The following is a 14,920-nucleotide window of genomic DNA, read 5'->3' as shown; positions in this document are numbered from 1 at the left end:
TACAGTGCAATGATGCGCATCACTTGAACCCCAATAGCTGTAGGTTACCCACATTTCAAAGCCAAACAGCACATTTAACTATCAAGGACAAGATGATAAAAAAATACCAGGAGTACGTTTTTAAAATCAATAGATCAACCCAAAGTATAAAAAACTCTGATTAGTGTGTAGTAAGCTATGCTAGAAAAACACAAATAAACTGTCTGTGCGCTTTATGTCAATGTCAGCATTACTGATACTGACCAATAATTCTGATCAGCTTATTGCACTGGACTATGTGCAGAACCCTAAATAAAACGTTTTTTAAACAAAAGCTGTCCAGTACATCGTAGTTCTTACATGAAGTATATGAAGTATTCTGCGCTGACAGCAGAAACAGGCAGTAGTGTTCTGTAACATGCACTATAGTTTTCTCTGCCCACATACATCTTCAAAGAAGATGATGCTGATTTTAAGTTAACATAAACGTAGACTTGTAGCCCAGTCGGGGTAGTCTGTCCACTTGCCTTTGTCCTTTTGATTTGTCTTTTGTGTACAGTGTAAGTTTGGAACCAATATTAGTGGGGCTTTTGGTTTTGGCAGCTCCCAACTTTGTTTTTCTCTGTCCTGCCTTTTTTCATATCCAGAGTGGTGAAAGCCATTTGCTGTATCGGTGTGTATGAGTGTGCATTTGTATTATCATAGCACCCCTGTTCCTCACTCTTTTCACATTATAAATATATATTATTTGCTGTATTCATGCAACTTTTCAGATCAGCATTTTCCATGAGATGCATCTTTTGGCTGGCTTGTTGTTGAGGAAAGGCGTGGGAACAATGTCAAAGACAGATTAAACAGGAGATGGGAACAAAGTGTAAATCCTTATTCAGACTGTGTGACTGTGTGTCCCCCAGGAGCATGTGAGTCTGACGTGTGTGTAATATTTTAAGAATATTTGTCATCGGTTCAAAGTACAAACCCATGTGATGAATAATTTTCATTTGTTGCAGCAGTTATTCAACATGGGTTTGTTTGTTAGTGTTTTGTTTCAGTGAAGGTTTGGTTTAACTGGAGTATCCCTAATGTCTCCTGGCCTCATGGAATGTCTGCTACTAATTTGGACTTCCAACATATTCAAAGTGGAACAATCAATATGTAGACATGGAATAAGATGTGTGACTTCATGGAAATTGTCTTTGTGTTCGTCCCTCTACAACATTGCCAGAGTCAACTTCATAAAGTTGATGGTTGCAGTTTCAGTGTAGCTATAATACAGCAGTGGCTACTTATTCTTATTTGCCATTTTCCCTAAGTGAGAATAAGAATGTGACATTTTAACCTAGTTGGGGCTCCGTTGGGAAGCTGGCACCATCTCCTCACATCAACCTGAGATTCAGTCGACTTCCACAGCAGCTGACCCTAGCCCGGCTCTGAATGCCTGAGTGATGACACATGATTTCCACTACTCAGATGTGGTGGGAACTTAATCATACCTGTTGCTGTCTGCAGATAAATAGTTTTTTCATCTTTTCTGAAACAGCAGAGAAAAACCCAGAGCTGTGCATGCTCCTGTCTAGACATGAGCAAATGGCCTAACACAGATCCTCGCCCAGCTATAAAAATATTACTCATCTTTTGTGCAAAGAATTATGATTTCTCCATCTGTTTGCAGAGTGGAACATTGTGTTTTTCCACTCACAATAACGCTGAAATTGAAGTTCTTATAAACATTTCATTAAATCTTTATTATGCTCCATGTCTCCTGGTGTGTTGACGTCTTTACGAGCTAAATACATGGCAGCACATCAAGCCTAAGAGCTGATCTTACCCCAGGTAAGGAGAGGCAGAGCTGCAGTGTTCCTGTTGGCCCAGCTGATGGGAACACATTAGACCAGTCAGTGTGTACTTGAGCACTTTAGTATCTCAATCTTCTGTGTGTTTGTGTGTGCATAAATGTGTGCAAACACCCTCACATGTGTGTTGGCATGAGATACTTGGTGATATTTGTGAAAATAAATAACATTCCTGCAGTATTTAACATTCCAGTATCACACACCCTCCTGGTTAGAAACTGTGGCATAATGCAGCCATTGGGTCTGTTACAAGAGTTTCACAGTCACCAACTGTTCTCCTAACTCGGGCTACTGCGTATGTCCCCAGCTAGCCCATCGTTTAGCCTGGCAAATATTTTATTTTCCTGTTGTAGTCTGTTTGCTTTTCTAAAATAAGGGACACGCCACCTTTTGCGGATATTAAAGGGAGACATTTGTAGCTGCAAATGGGCTAGTGTCTGATGTCCTCCAGTGATCTCAGCCACTGAAGCATGGCTCTCACTCATAGTTGCCCAACTGCAGAGCAATCAAAGAGACCTGAACTGCCCTTGGGCACACGAAGAGATGATATCTCTTCATCTTTAATCTGATAAGTTTCCCAGTGCTACTGTTCCAAGAAGAATTGTAAACGTATGGGCTCAATATTTTCAGTTTTAGCTTAGAGGTCTGTGAATGTACCACTGTTTGTTTTTGGTTATGAAAAAACTGATGCAAGTCAGATATAAATCATAATATAAACATCAGGATTTACTATTGAAAGTACGGTTTGACTTGCAAATAGTGTAACTTTAATTTATTCTTTGTTTTATTATTATTATTATTATGCTTACCACTAAACACAATTGGTGCCTAATTAGCATTTGCTAATTGCTTGTTTTTCTTTTCACTTCCTATTACTGCAAATATTTTCTCTTACACAAAAAACAATTTAAGTGCATGAAGGTATTACATCCCTGTAGAAGACAGTTTAAATTGTCATTATAATTTAAAGGATCTGAGTATTTTTCCGCTAAAATTGTTCGGCCTTATTTATAAGAAAAGCAAAGCAGAGGCATAAACTTGACCTCCTCAATCGTCAAAGTCATTACAAACTCCTGCTTTGAAGCCAAATATTCTTCAGACCACTAGAAATGTATTATATTTTCCAGTGGAGATTAAAAAGTTTCTAAAGATGGCATGTGTAAAGTGGATTTTTAAACAATATTTAGTGCGGAGTCCTGACTTTATAATAACTCAGTGTAAACATACCCAAGAGCTAAATTACATAACACAGATGTACGGTTGGGTGAAAAGGTTTGGATCCCCTTATTTCGAAATAACAGAGTATAAAAGGATTTCATATATATACAACATTATAAATAGAAACATTTTTATTAAATCTGTACCATCATACCTGGTTAAATCACAAGGTGATGCCAGCAAGCTTTGTGTCATCACTCTTTATCCAAACCCCTCAGGTGGTTCAGGAGCTGTACATTCCTGCTTAAAAAATGCCCTTTACACAATAGATACTCTGTACAGATTCATATCCATTGTTAATTAAATGCAATCATGTCATCAAGTCATATATTGGAAAGAGCTAATTACGCAATGTGTTTATTTGTGCTTGCTGTATGTCACCATACATTACATCTCGTATAACCTGACTGTAATGGAGCTTGTCTGACAGCTTGTTTTACTGCCAACAAAACCAAAATGTTTTATAAGGATCCACTATGTCTCATTTGGGTTTGAAGAGAAAGGGAAAGATGGGATGGCAGTGACTAGTAATTGAGACTATGCTAGATGATAATTTGTTGCTGTGCTGTGGTCGTTCTGTGTAGCCAGGTTTACCCCAGTTCTGAGAGCAGACCTGACTTTTTGAGCAATCAGTAATAAATAAATAAATATTTTTATAAATGTTAATAAAAACAACATACATAATAAGGATACTATGTATTTCATAAATAAATTAAACAAATATTACATTTAAAAAAGTGTAGCACGTCTGTTGAGCAACTAAGATTTACAAGCTTCATGTTCAAAAATGTGCAGTCAGTGTGACACTAATGTAATGCAACTTTTCTTATGAGTGGATTTGTCTTGGGACTCAATAATCAATGCCCATCTCATATTTTATTTTGCTTTGCAAATATGATTTTGTTCCAGGACAGCAGGCAGCCCTCAAGTACAACCCTTCCCACCTGTTTGAATGACATCTGTGCTTTAGATTGGGACATCGAGGTTTGGTGTTTTGAAGGTCTGGGATCTATGCCAGTACTTTGTGTAATATTTTGTTTAAAATTTTGGTCTCCGCTTGGAGCCCCAGGGAGAAACGCTGGATGTAGTAAACATTGGAAAACAAGTGAAAAATGAACACATTTTGTATTTACAGGGTTCAGAGTGTTTATGTGCTTAATGGGAATCACAGATGATGTATTGTCATCTGTTGTTGATAAAAAGGGATTCAGACAAAAAGAGGGATTGGTTGAAGCAGAAATTCTGCCATTTACTCAGAGACAGATTTACTATATATTTGACATTGCTGTAGGGTCTTTTTGTACTTAACGTTTCCTATTTGCAAAGTGATTGGGAGCTTTGGAGGAGGACAAATGGTCGTGTAGGAAATCAGGTTTCTACCCTGCTCTTCACTCACTAAACTAACTTGCCTCTGTAGCTTCATACATAAAGTATCAATATTGACAGTGTTGACAGGTCCGTCCAAGCAAGAAAAGGTTTACTTCTTAACGTGATGAACTGCTTCTTTAATGTACAACTTGGTTGTCTAACAACAGAGCTAATAATTAGCTTTCTGGACAATAAAGCATCTTGAGTTCATGAGTCGACTAAGACTCATTCATTATTTAAAAGCATTAATTTAAAACATCTGTTTATTTTACTCTCTGTGACCAAATTCCAACTGGAAAAAAAAAAATTTGAATACAGTCCTCCCAAATCACTGCCTTCAGATGTAAATCATATGTCTAACATCACATGCAGGTTCTGGATTATAAATATTCTCATCTCACTCCCACATACCAGCAATGCCACCTGAGCAGTGCTTTGCCCAGAAACAGACATTGTGGCACTTGGCTGTGGCAAAGGTCTTCTGCATGACAGGGTTTGAGTGGATAACACGCCACAGGAATGTGGGAGCATGCTGTGGCATGACCCATCAATAGTATTTTCACTCTGATTAACAATTAAAGGGGTGCAGGAGAGGAGGGGGCCAGAGGTTGGTTAAGGATCACTGGTGAAAACACTGCACTGGTTTGTGAGCTGGGCTGAGACAGCAGCAGGTTGTGGACTTGGCTTGAAAGTGACTTTGTCAAAGCGCTGGCATCTGTGAAAGCGTAGCTGAGTCCAAACACAACAAAAGCAGGAGCTGACGACCATAAGGATGTCTTTGATTTTAATTCCAAGCATTTGGCTTTGATTAATTAAGATCTTTATCCCAGTGACCGCATTCTGACCACAGTACATTTGAAATTTATTGAAGATCACAGTATTACTTGTCATAAAAGGGAGGATTTGGACCAAGACTGACTGTCTGGACCAACTAGCTGGATAACAGCATATGCGCTGCTGCATATGTGTGTGCGCAGATGTTTCTCTTCTAAAAATTGCTATAGTTGTTGCATCTACAGATACACTGTGTTCTGTGTGTGCGTGTGCTTATTGTCATCTGTGCCTGCAAAGTCTTTGTGTTTGTTGATTATCAGTCTGGCCAATGTTTATTGCGCCACAATGAATGAGTGGGACTTGACTGACCAATGTGTTGACTTGTCACGTCGACTCTGAACAGTATCTATTTATATTTATACACCAAAACTAGGGCAAACTACGATGTTGGTGTTTTTTATTTATTTTAATTGGACAGGGTTGTTCACATGAAGCCAGTTTACAGTCTTCATAATAAATGCGGCCTTTATGCCAGGACTGTTGGCACAGATTAAAACTATCTCTTTTTTTCCACACAAAGAGTAAAATGTGTTGTGTTGTGTACTATAGCCACCTCAGAACTTATTCCTCAAACGGTAAGTTATAAATTGTGCTAACATCTCAAATTACTTCTGTCTTTACCAGATCATTTCTTGGAAGTAGAGAGCTGAGGGCTGTGGGATGGAAAACACAAAGAGGGTAGAGGATACAATTGGATAAAGTATTAAAAATATTTTTTTTAATTGTAAGCATTTGCGATTCTTACCTTCTTGCTTCTCACCAGTTTCGAGAGCTCTTTTGGTGAATTGAGTGAAACATCATTTAAGTCTGTGGCAGTAGGTTTGAGTTGTTTGGTGTGTGGCTCCTCGAGCAGGGAGCCTGCACAAGCTCAGATGATCAAAGCAGAGACATAGCAACCTCACCTTTTGTTCTGATTAATTTCCTGAGCACTTTAAAACATGTTTTCTATGTGAGCTTAACAACTAAGGCTCAGTGGTGCTGGTGACATGTGATATGATAAGTACATTTACATTTTGTTAATTGGTAGATGCTTTATCCAAACCGACTTGCAAGTGAGGTACAAGGCAAGCAAAAATCTTAGGTCAAGGAGAAAACATCAAAGCAAAGTCCTATCAGACGAAGTGTTTCCGTTTCCTGAGATGCAAGTGCAAGAAAGAGCAGAAAGGAAGTGTTTTTGTTTTTATTTTGTTTTGTTTTTTTAAATTTAAGTGCATGGGAAGGTATGGAAGAGTTCTGCTTTCAGCAGTTTTTGAATATCCGTTGTGAGGTTGCTGTGCAAGCAGAATTTTGTAGCTCGTTCCACCATCGTGGGATCACTGAGCTTGAGTTTGGCTTGGTGTCTTCTGTGCAGTGCTGGGACCACCAGACGTCGTTTGTCAATGATGACCCCCAGATTTCTGGCCAACTTAGTGGGGAGAGTCAGTGCAGATCCAATGTTGATGCAGACATTGTGTTGTGTCGAAGGTCTGGTTAGAAATAGAAGAACTTTGGTCTTGTGGAGGTCGAGCTGAAGATGTCTTTCTCTCATCCAAGAAGCGATGTCAGAGAGACAATCATTTGTCTCATCAAATGCGTGATGAGGCAATAGAGTCATCCTGTGGAACCGACAGGAAGTGTTGTCTGTGTGTGTTGTCAGCATAGCAGTGATAGGAAAAGTAATGTGAATGGATGATAGAACCCAGGGATGCAGTATAGATGGGGGAAAAAAGAACAGGAACAAGAACTGAGCACTGCGGCACAACGGTAGAGAGGCTATGAGAGTTAGATGAGATGCCCCTGCCAGGATACCTTGAAGAGGAATGCCTGCAAGAATGGCTGCTGAAGGGGGGAAAAGGTGAAGGTCTCCAAAAATCAGAATAAATGATAAGTCCTTAAAAAACATCAATGATTAGACTGCTTTGCAAAACACATCGATTGGAGAATAGTTTAAGCTAAGATACCCCTGTTGAGGTTTTGGTTGATTCCCTTCTCAGAACTCTAAACAACTTTAGAGTCGCCAAGAGTAAAGTAAATCATATCTAAAGATTTACATTTAGGAACCTATGCCAAGTATTTGTGAGAGGTGAGTTTCATTCTATTCATATTCATATTCATATTTTGGGGACAATTTGTTTGTGTTTTTACTCCACAGCTGCTTCCTGTAAGTTTTAATTAGACATGTTTATCCAGCTCAACTGTTCTGTCTTCAGCCTGCAGGGCAATGATCCCTTGGTGTTTTAGTGATAGTTAGGCAAATATGTCTTACATTGAAATGTCTACAAGCTCAGGTCAGAGATAATCGTCAGCCACTTCCTGTCTGACTTCTATTACAAAGTACTTTTTACAAATCACGAACTCAACAGCACTGTTCTCTGAATCCACCACATGCTACGCATCAACAAGATAGGTCTGACAGCTGGCATAGAGAAGGGGAATATTTACAATTTCCACACCCCCTCTTCCTCCCTCTGACCTATGGCTGCCAAAGAATAATTCATCTTAGAATTTCCAGCTATTATCCCCTGCTGCTCTGTGACCTGCTTATCTTTGTTGTTAGATCTAAATATCTCAAGTCTCTAAGAGCTCCTTCCCTGCAGTAAAAAGGTAGTATTACACCTATTTGAGACAGAAGAGAGTCGTTTTCATGATCCTATTTTGACCTGGACCCTGGCCGACACCAGCCTCACAGCGTCTCTACATGTGGTTCTCATCTTGGTAAATTGCAGCTAATAATAGTGCTAAGGAGTGTTGGGCACAAGGAACCACAGGCAGGTTTATAATGTGACATGAATTGGACACAGGGAGATTAAAGCTGTTTTTCTTAATTTTCAACGAAGTTAGAGATTCTCCTCAGTCTTGCAAGAAATTAATTATTAGCGTTATTTCTGTTGAAATACTGCTAGTCTCAATTTTTGAGCTAAACTATCATTAGCATTAATTACCTAAGTAAGCACAGTGGCCCGTATTTCGAAACAGTCCGCTATAGCCTCACACTGCCTCTTGATTGTTGTATACACCTTATTCATGCCACTTAAATGAAACTGTGGCACAGTCATAGGAAAATAATGCATCAGCTTTTAAAACCAATCTCCAGAATGTTAAGAAGTCTCAAAATAGTTTCAGACTCTCAACATCTGGCTGGATTACATATCATGTCTTAAAGTTAAATGATGATCAAAAATGATAAAACAGAAAGTGAGTATCTTTCCTTTACAAGGATCCGGACCCAAATGTCCTTAAAAGAACCTGTGCAGTAAAATCAGGACATTTCAGGAGTTTATCATCTGTGAAATGTTCAAGTGACATCAGTTTCACATCATTCTCTGCTGGCTCCTGTCCGACTTTAAAGTTTAGCTGAACTGATTAAGAGGGGGAAAGTGAGCCATAAGGAACAACTCAAGGTGGAAAATTCATGACAGTTTTTTGGCTAGGAAAATTAGAGTTTAAGCTGCACAAATGATTACCTTTGTAATAGTAACTCTGATGACTATTATAACAGTTATTTGACTTGCCAGCTGAAATTTGGATGAACAAACTGCTCTATTATCATTTAAAAACATGATACAGTTTATAGTTTTATACAGTGACACATGTACAGATTTATCCACCATTCAAGACCAATATTTATTTTTCCTTTAGCTCTGTGCAGTGTGCGTGGTGATACTGAGCCAAAACCGTACAGTCCAAACAATTACTTGCAAGCTGCCAAAAATGCTCCTTAGGGCTGAGTGGAATTGCAGAGTTGTGTGAATTGTCAGTTTACACTCATGTGACCTATTGTCAGCATTAAAATATTGATTATAGCCACTGTAAGAAGAAGACACCCAGGTTATGGTCCAACTGAGTGCAAAAGCACAGTCGATGCTGCAATGAGTGCACAGAGATAAACAAACTTGTGGCATCAGCATTAAGTACTGAACCAAATTTCAGGATTTACAAACTTACTGTGGTTTTATGGATTCTGTGTAATAAAAATAATTTGTCTCATATGTAAACTTCTACAAGGGTTACATCCTGTGCTTGGAGCTCTTAGCACCATACTGTACGCTTAACGTATTTTAGAGCTATGGTAATCACTCTCAGTTCATGTCCTTGAATTCAGAAAACGGCTCAAACTCTGGGTTTATTTGTAGGTATTTCTTAAACTACTAATTGTACCTTAAGACATTCAGTGTGATTTAAAGTGATTTGCTTAATAGGTCATGTCCTAAAGGCTTAGTTAAATCCCTGAAATCTGATGTTAGCGTCCAAGCTCCAATTTATTTCTCAAAAGCTTTTTACAGTTGATCTTAGCTTGAGGCTAGTGTTTATGTTCAGCCTGTTCAGTAATCAGTCATTCAAATGCATATTTGGAAGTTCAGTTTATGTAAAGCATTTAGAGGACATTGATGTCATTCTGCAGGAGAGCACATGAACAGGTTGTAAACTGTTTGGCAACAGTTGGGTTTTAAAGAGAAAAGAACTTCATAGCTACCACTTCAAGATGATGTATGACCCTCTGATGACGTGCACCGAACACAGGGGAAGGCATCTTCTTGGATGTCTGCATGTACAGTACAAGTAATCATCTAACTTGTGGAGACAGAGAGAGATACAGGAAAATAAATGCTTCCTCCTGCTTTAATCATAAACACCATGACACAGCCAGGGCCAGAAACATGTTCAGTTCTTAAGAAAAGAGACTTCTAAAGAGTTTATTCATACAGAAGGTATCCAGTGTCCCCATAAATACATATGCTTTGTGGAATTGGGTGGCATGTTGTTTTGTCTTTGAGGCTGTTTTGTGGTACAGTCTCTGGTTCCTGTTTGCTAAAGCCCTGGGGCTTGCTGTTAAAGTTATGTTTGATATTAGTGTTTATTGAAGACAGAAAGGAGTTTGAAATGCATGGGTTCACTTCAATATAATGCATAAGGAAAGTAACTCTTTGTTTTACTCACCGTTTAGTTTTAGTTTTGTTTTCTGTGCCTGTTATAGTCGTATATTTAGTTTGTGGTTTCACATTCATAGTACTGAATAAAAAATTCTTAAAATTTTTTGGGCATTTTGTATCATGATGTGAGTCTTGAGTGCTAACAGTATCAAAAGTATGTGACAAAGTGATTGATTACAGAAAGTCCTCTTCAAACCTTTAATGACAGAGTATGAGGAAAACCAAGCTTTGACAGCTCAGCCTAAGAGGAGTTTAATAGAAACAGGATAATTCTCTTGTATTGTTGTGCGTTATTGAAAGATGACCAGAAAAATAATCTTGACAAGCCTCTTAATTTAGCAGACAAAGGACTTTGGTGTATTAGACCCAGCTCAGAGGTATTCACAGAATGTGAATCCTCTGAAAGGCCAAGACTATCCTACACTCTACAGACCAGCACTGCACAAATAGTCTTAATGCTTACAGTCAGGACTGTGTGCTGGAAGGACAAAGGGCCTGCAGGTCGCTTTTTGTGTTCATGATGATCATTATTGCACCTTGTGGCATGTATGGCAATGTGAAACTCCCTCTTGCACATGGCAAACCTGGCAGCACATTTCCATTGACCGGATAATAAATAACGACTTGAGTTAATATCACTTTCACTTGTGTTTTATCTGTGTTAATATTTACTTAGTTACCAACAAACTCTGTTATTGTCAACAAAAATCTATCAGCTCAGATATATAGTTGGAGTAATGTTTATACATTGTGAGCTGCTGATAAATATAAGTTAAATATAATTACACAGGCCAAGTACTGAAATACTCTGATGTGTCTTGTAATAATAATAATTCCCCTGCATTCCAAACTCCAGATGAACTTTTAATTATCTTTATTGGCACAGGCTCCACAAGAAAACTCTCTGGCTATAAACAACATTTGGTCTTCCATTTAAGAGACTGCAGTTGTGCAATAGAGCTAAGTGGTGCAGCTGAGACCACGCTGCTGAGTGGGTTTTGTAATGTCTGAACACAATTATTCTCTTGTATGCGGGCAGCCAAGTGGCTGAATCTCTCCTCCTCAGTACATCTATACAATTAGTTATATGTCCCCAGACATTTTAAATTTAATATGTCATTAAAAAGCAGCTTCTTCTATTCAGTGTAGATACAGAGTTCAAATACATTTAGTTTTATTTTCCTTGGAATTGTAAACCATTAAGCTCTTGTAAAGCAAGATGTGATCAAAATGTTTGATTTTAATGGTTTAAATAATGCTGAGGTTAATTATTGGTGTTAAGGCCTTAAAATATTGCTCATATTTAAGGAATAAGTTTAGTCTATTGGTGCAGCTAAAACAAATAAAAACGTGTAATTAACTAAACTCCTTATTGAATCATGATAATGTTGAATATTAGCTGAGTAACAGTGTTGAAGACCGCATCTGCAACCCGCATTATGCTACCTGGCAGAAAAGGCTACAATAAAGGAAATCCAGTCATGGAGCTCACCTTGCAGACTGGTTTCCAAGCAGCAGCGTGGATACAAACAAAACCAATATGAGGTTTCATGGTCTGTGGTGGGGTGGCTTATTGCGTCTCTTCATTGAAGAGGAATTTTTACATGGTTGGACAGAAAACTGAATCTTGGAGAATGTATCACTGTGGGGAAATGAGCAGTTTATACCCCATGAGAGTAATGTAATATGTGTTTAATATGGATTGTAGCTATATGAGAGAGCAGAATATGACTTTCTGTACAGTAGGGCCAATGTAGTGCTGCACAGAAATTGCCTCATGACATCATGTGCTGTAGATGTTGGACAGTAAACAACCATCCTTTGTTACACATAGTTTGAATTGGAAAATCTGGCTACGGGTTATTGAAATTCCATACTGTAGCTTCTCTCAAGTGAATGTAATTGGTTTTACTACCGGCAGTATGTCACCTCATCTTGACAGCTTTTAATATATAGCTTTTATATATACTGTACATCAGGCCACTGCTGGCACTACCTTTGTCTGATGTCATGAAAATCAGACGATAGAGTGTTATTGTGTAGTGTAGGCCTACACCCACAGTAGCTCCATTACACTAACAGTGACTTGGCCCATTTTTCCTTCTCACTATCTGAGTGCAATGTGGTATTCAGTTAGCGTGTGGACATGTAATACATACAGTGAGGCCTCTATGTTTCATGTTTTCCGAGCTCCTACTGTACAGCCAGGCTGTGGTTTATGGCCGCGGCGGTGAGGTTTTACTGCGTCGTCAGCCTGATGAAGGCTTCAGCTCGGGCTGCATGTGTGGTGGGAGAGGCCCGGCAGAGAGGCTCAGTAAAGGGATGCACAAGCACTGACGTCTTGCCTTAGACACTGCATTTCTGCCAGGACAAGATGAGCTCATGTCCATTAATTTGGCTACAACAGATCTTAAATGTGGAATGAATGATACAAACAGTGCAATCATAATCTTTCTAATGTGACTTCGCTGTTATCAGTGATCTATTCATACTATTGTACTACATTCACACCAAACATCTCTGGCGAAGTACCTCAATACTACACAAATAACTGTGTCAGGTTGACACAACAAGTTATGTTTCAGATAATTTAATGTTTAACTAGATGTGAATCAGAAGTACCACAAAACAAGTTTTCTGGGTTGATATAGAGGGTTAAAAAATATAATGGTGATTATGGTGAAAATTTGACAGAAACACATAAACTCAATCCTAAAAATGACTTTTACATTTCTGTACTTCCAACCAACACTAAATTATATAATACCTGGAATTAGTCCTGCCAATTAATTAATCCAGTTCTGACAGAAATTAACATCCCCAAGAGTCATGTTCAAAGTAAGCATGCTGGCATTCAGCTGTCTCCTGTCTCCTGGGGCTGTTCTCCGGTGCCTGAAGATGAGTTATTGGCTCTGGAATGAGCAAAGGTTTCTGCAAATATTGGTACAGATCTGTCATTGTCTCCCTAGTTCAACGGCTATTTGATCAGTGAGTGAAGTGCTTAGAAAGGAATCCCTGGCCTGTGTGTTTTCAATCATGGCAGCCATGTCTCTATCGCGCTCATCTTAGTTTCAACATCTATGCCCTAAGGCATACAAACAATGGGGTCAGATAGTCTTATGAATGCTACACCATGCTCCAGTAAAGAAAAACACAAAATTACACTCAAGGAACCTGTTGAATTTAAAAGGCAAGGTAAATGTTTTAAGGTCTTTGGAAATGTCTTAGGTCTGTTTTCTTTAGTTAGACCTACCACTTACAGCTGTCAGGGCTTAGTGTAGATATGTAGTGTGTACACAAAACCATTCTTTCATCCTTTGTTATCCCGCAGGCCCAGGAAAAGCTGCAGCAGGTATTATTATCTGCCTTACAAGTGGCTTATTCCTTCCCTTGTGGTGTGGAAATGTGGGTACATACCTTTGTGATTTGCTCAGAGAAAGTTTAGACACATACCTGTCCACCCCGTGCCTTGTAATTGGGCTTAGGGAGTTGCCCCTGTTTGGTAAAGTTGTTATGTTTTCTGTTGCTAACACGTGCCTCCTCACCTCGGGCTATCACAACCATTCTGTGAGTCCCTTTTTCCAGTGAATTGACAGTGAAGAATGTGAAGTGCATGGTTTTATGACTGTAATTATTTAAGTTGTTGCCAACCCAGCTATTAGTCTTCCTTACGTATTGATCAAAGCAAATCCTGGCAATGCAGTAAGCAGCTAATGAAGGTATGGAAACAGCAGTTGTGGCTGGTGGCTACAGGGATGGATGCCATGTAATGTCTTCCTCCCGGGTGCACAGTGGGCTTAGACAAGACAAGAAAAGATGACTGTTTTCTTTCTCAGAGGTTCAGTTTAAGCCAGATGTGGACAGAGAGGAAATGAGGTCAGGGAGTCACATTTTTAGAACTGCCCATGCACATCTCACTAATAATGATGATGCATTTGTTCAGTTCTTTAGATCATTTTCCAGTCTGTGCATATAGAGGAGTGTTATGTTAGTATGTGACTGTGAGCTCCCCTAAGACATGAACTCACACTGAAGCAGAAAAGCCACCTGGCTCAGCTCTTAACAGTGGTAGACGTTGAGTTTTTGTTTTAGGAGGTCTGGTTGTGGTGTTTTTCCCCATCCAGATTGCTGGGGATTTCCTCTACCCCCCTGGGGACATCCTGTTATCTGAGCTGTGACTCAGTGGAAAGACCTCATTCTAGTGACCGGACCTTTTCTTCTCCCCAGATTACTACGTTTGATTGATGCAGGCGCTTTTCTAATATTCAGCTCAACGGTTCTGTTTAGCAGTGTTGATGTAGTATTTCACTGTGTTGCTGACCAGACTGTGAAGTTATTCAATTGCCATGTCACAGAAGAAAAGGAAAGGGAATATAGATCAATCATCTTCTCCTATAACTCTAGCAGCTGTGTGTGGGATGACTCAGGTCTGAAGAAAAGGAAATGCTTTTTTAAGGGGAAATTAATAAAACAGCTCTTATTCAAATGTCTTTTTGTGCAGGAAAAATTGGATTTGGAAACTTTCTTCTGTTGTTTATGTAGATGGTCTTTTTAGACCTTTTCTTTGTTCTTATGAAGCACATAAGAGAGATTGAAGCAAGGCTAGATATAAAGAAAATTCAACTATTTGGCACTGCACTACACTCGCACAAGGTTTCTCTGAAGAGTAATTAACATTACTACATGCTTTGAAGTAATGAGAGAGACTAATAGAAATATATAGGCAAGTTGTGCCAGAGGGCCTTTTTTAAACATCTG

The 14,920-nt window shown here is 39.0% G+C and overlaps 1 protein-coding gene across 2 annotated transcripts in view; it reads left to right on the top strand.

Annotated features, from left to right (window-relative positions):
- Nucleotides 1-14,920, top strand: part of p3h2 (prolyl 3-hydroxylase 2) — a 46,860-nt gene that overhangs the window by 932 nt on the left and 31,008 nt on the right. The window lies entirely within an intron of this gene.

Source organism: Channa argus, chromosome 8 (genome assembly GCF_033026475.1).
Source record: "Channa argus isolate prfri chromosome 8, Channa argus male v1.0, whole genome shotgun sequence".
NCBI lineage: Eukaryota > Metazoa > Chordata > Actinopteri > Anabantiformes > Channidae > Channa > Channa argus.
This window is presented reverse-complemented; position numbering and strand designations above follow the sequence as displayed.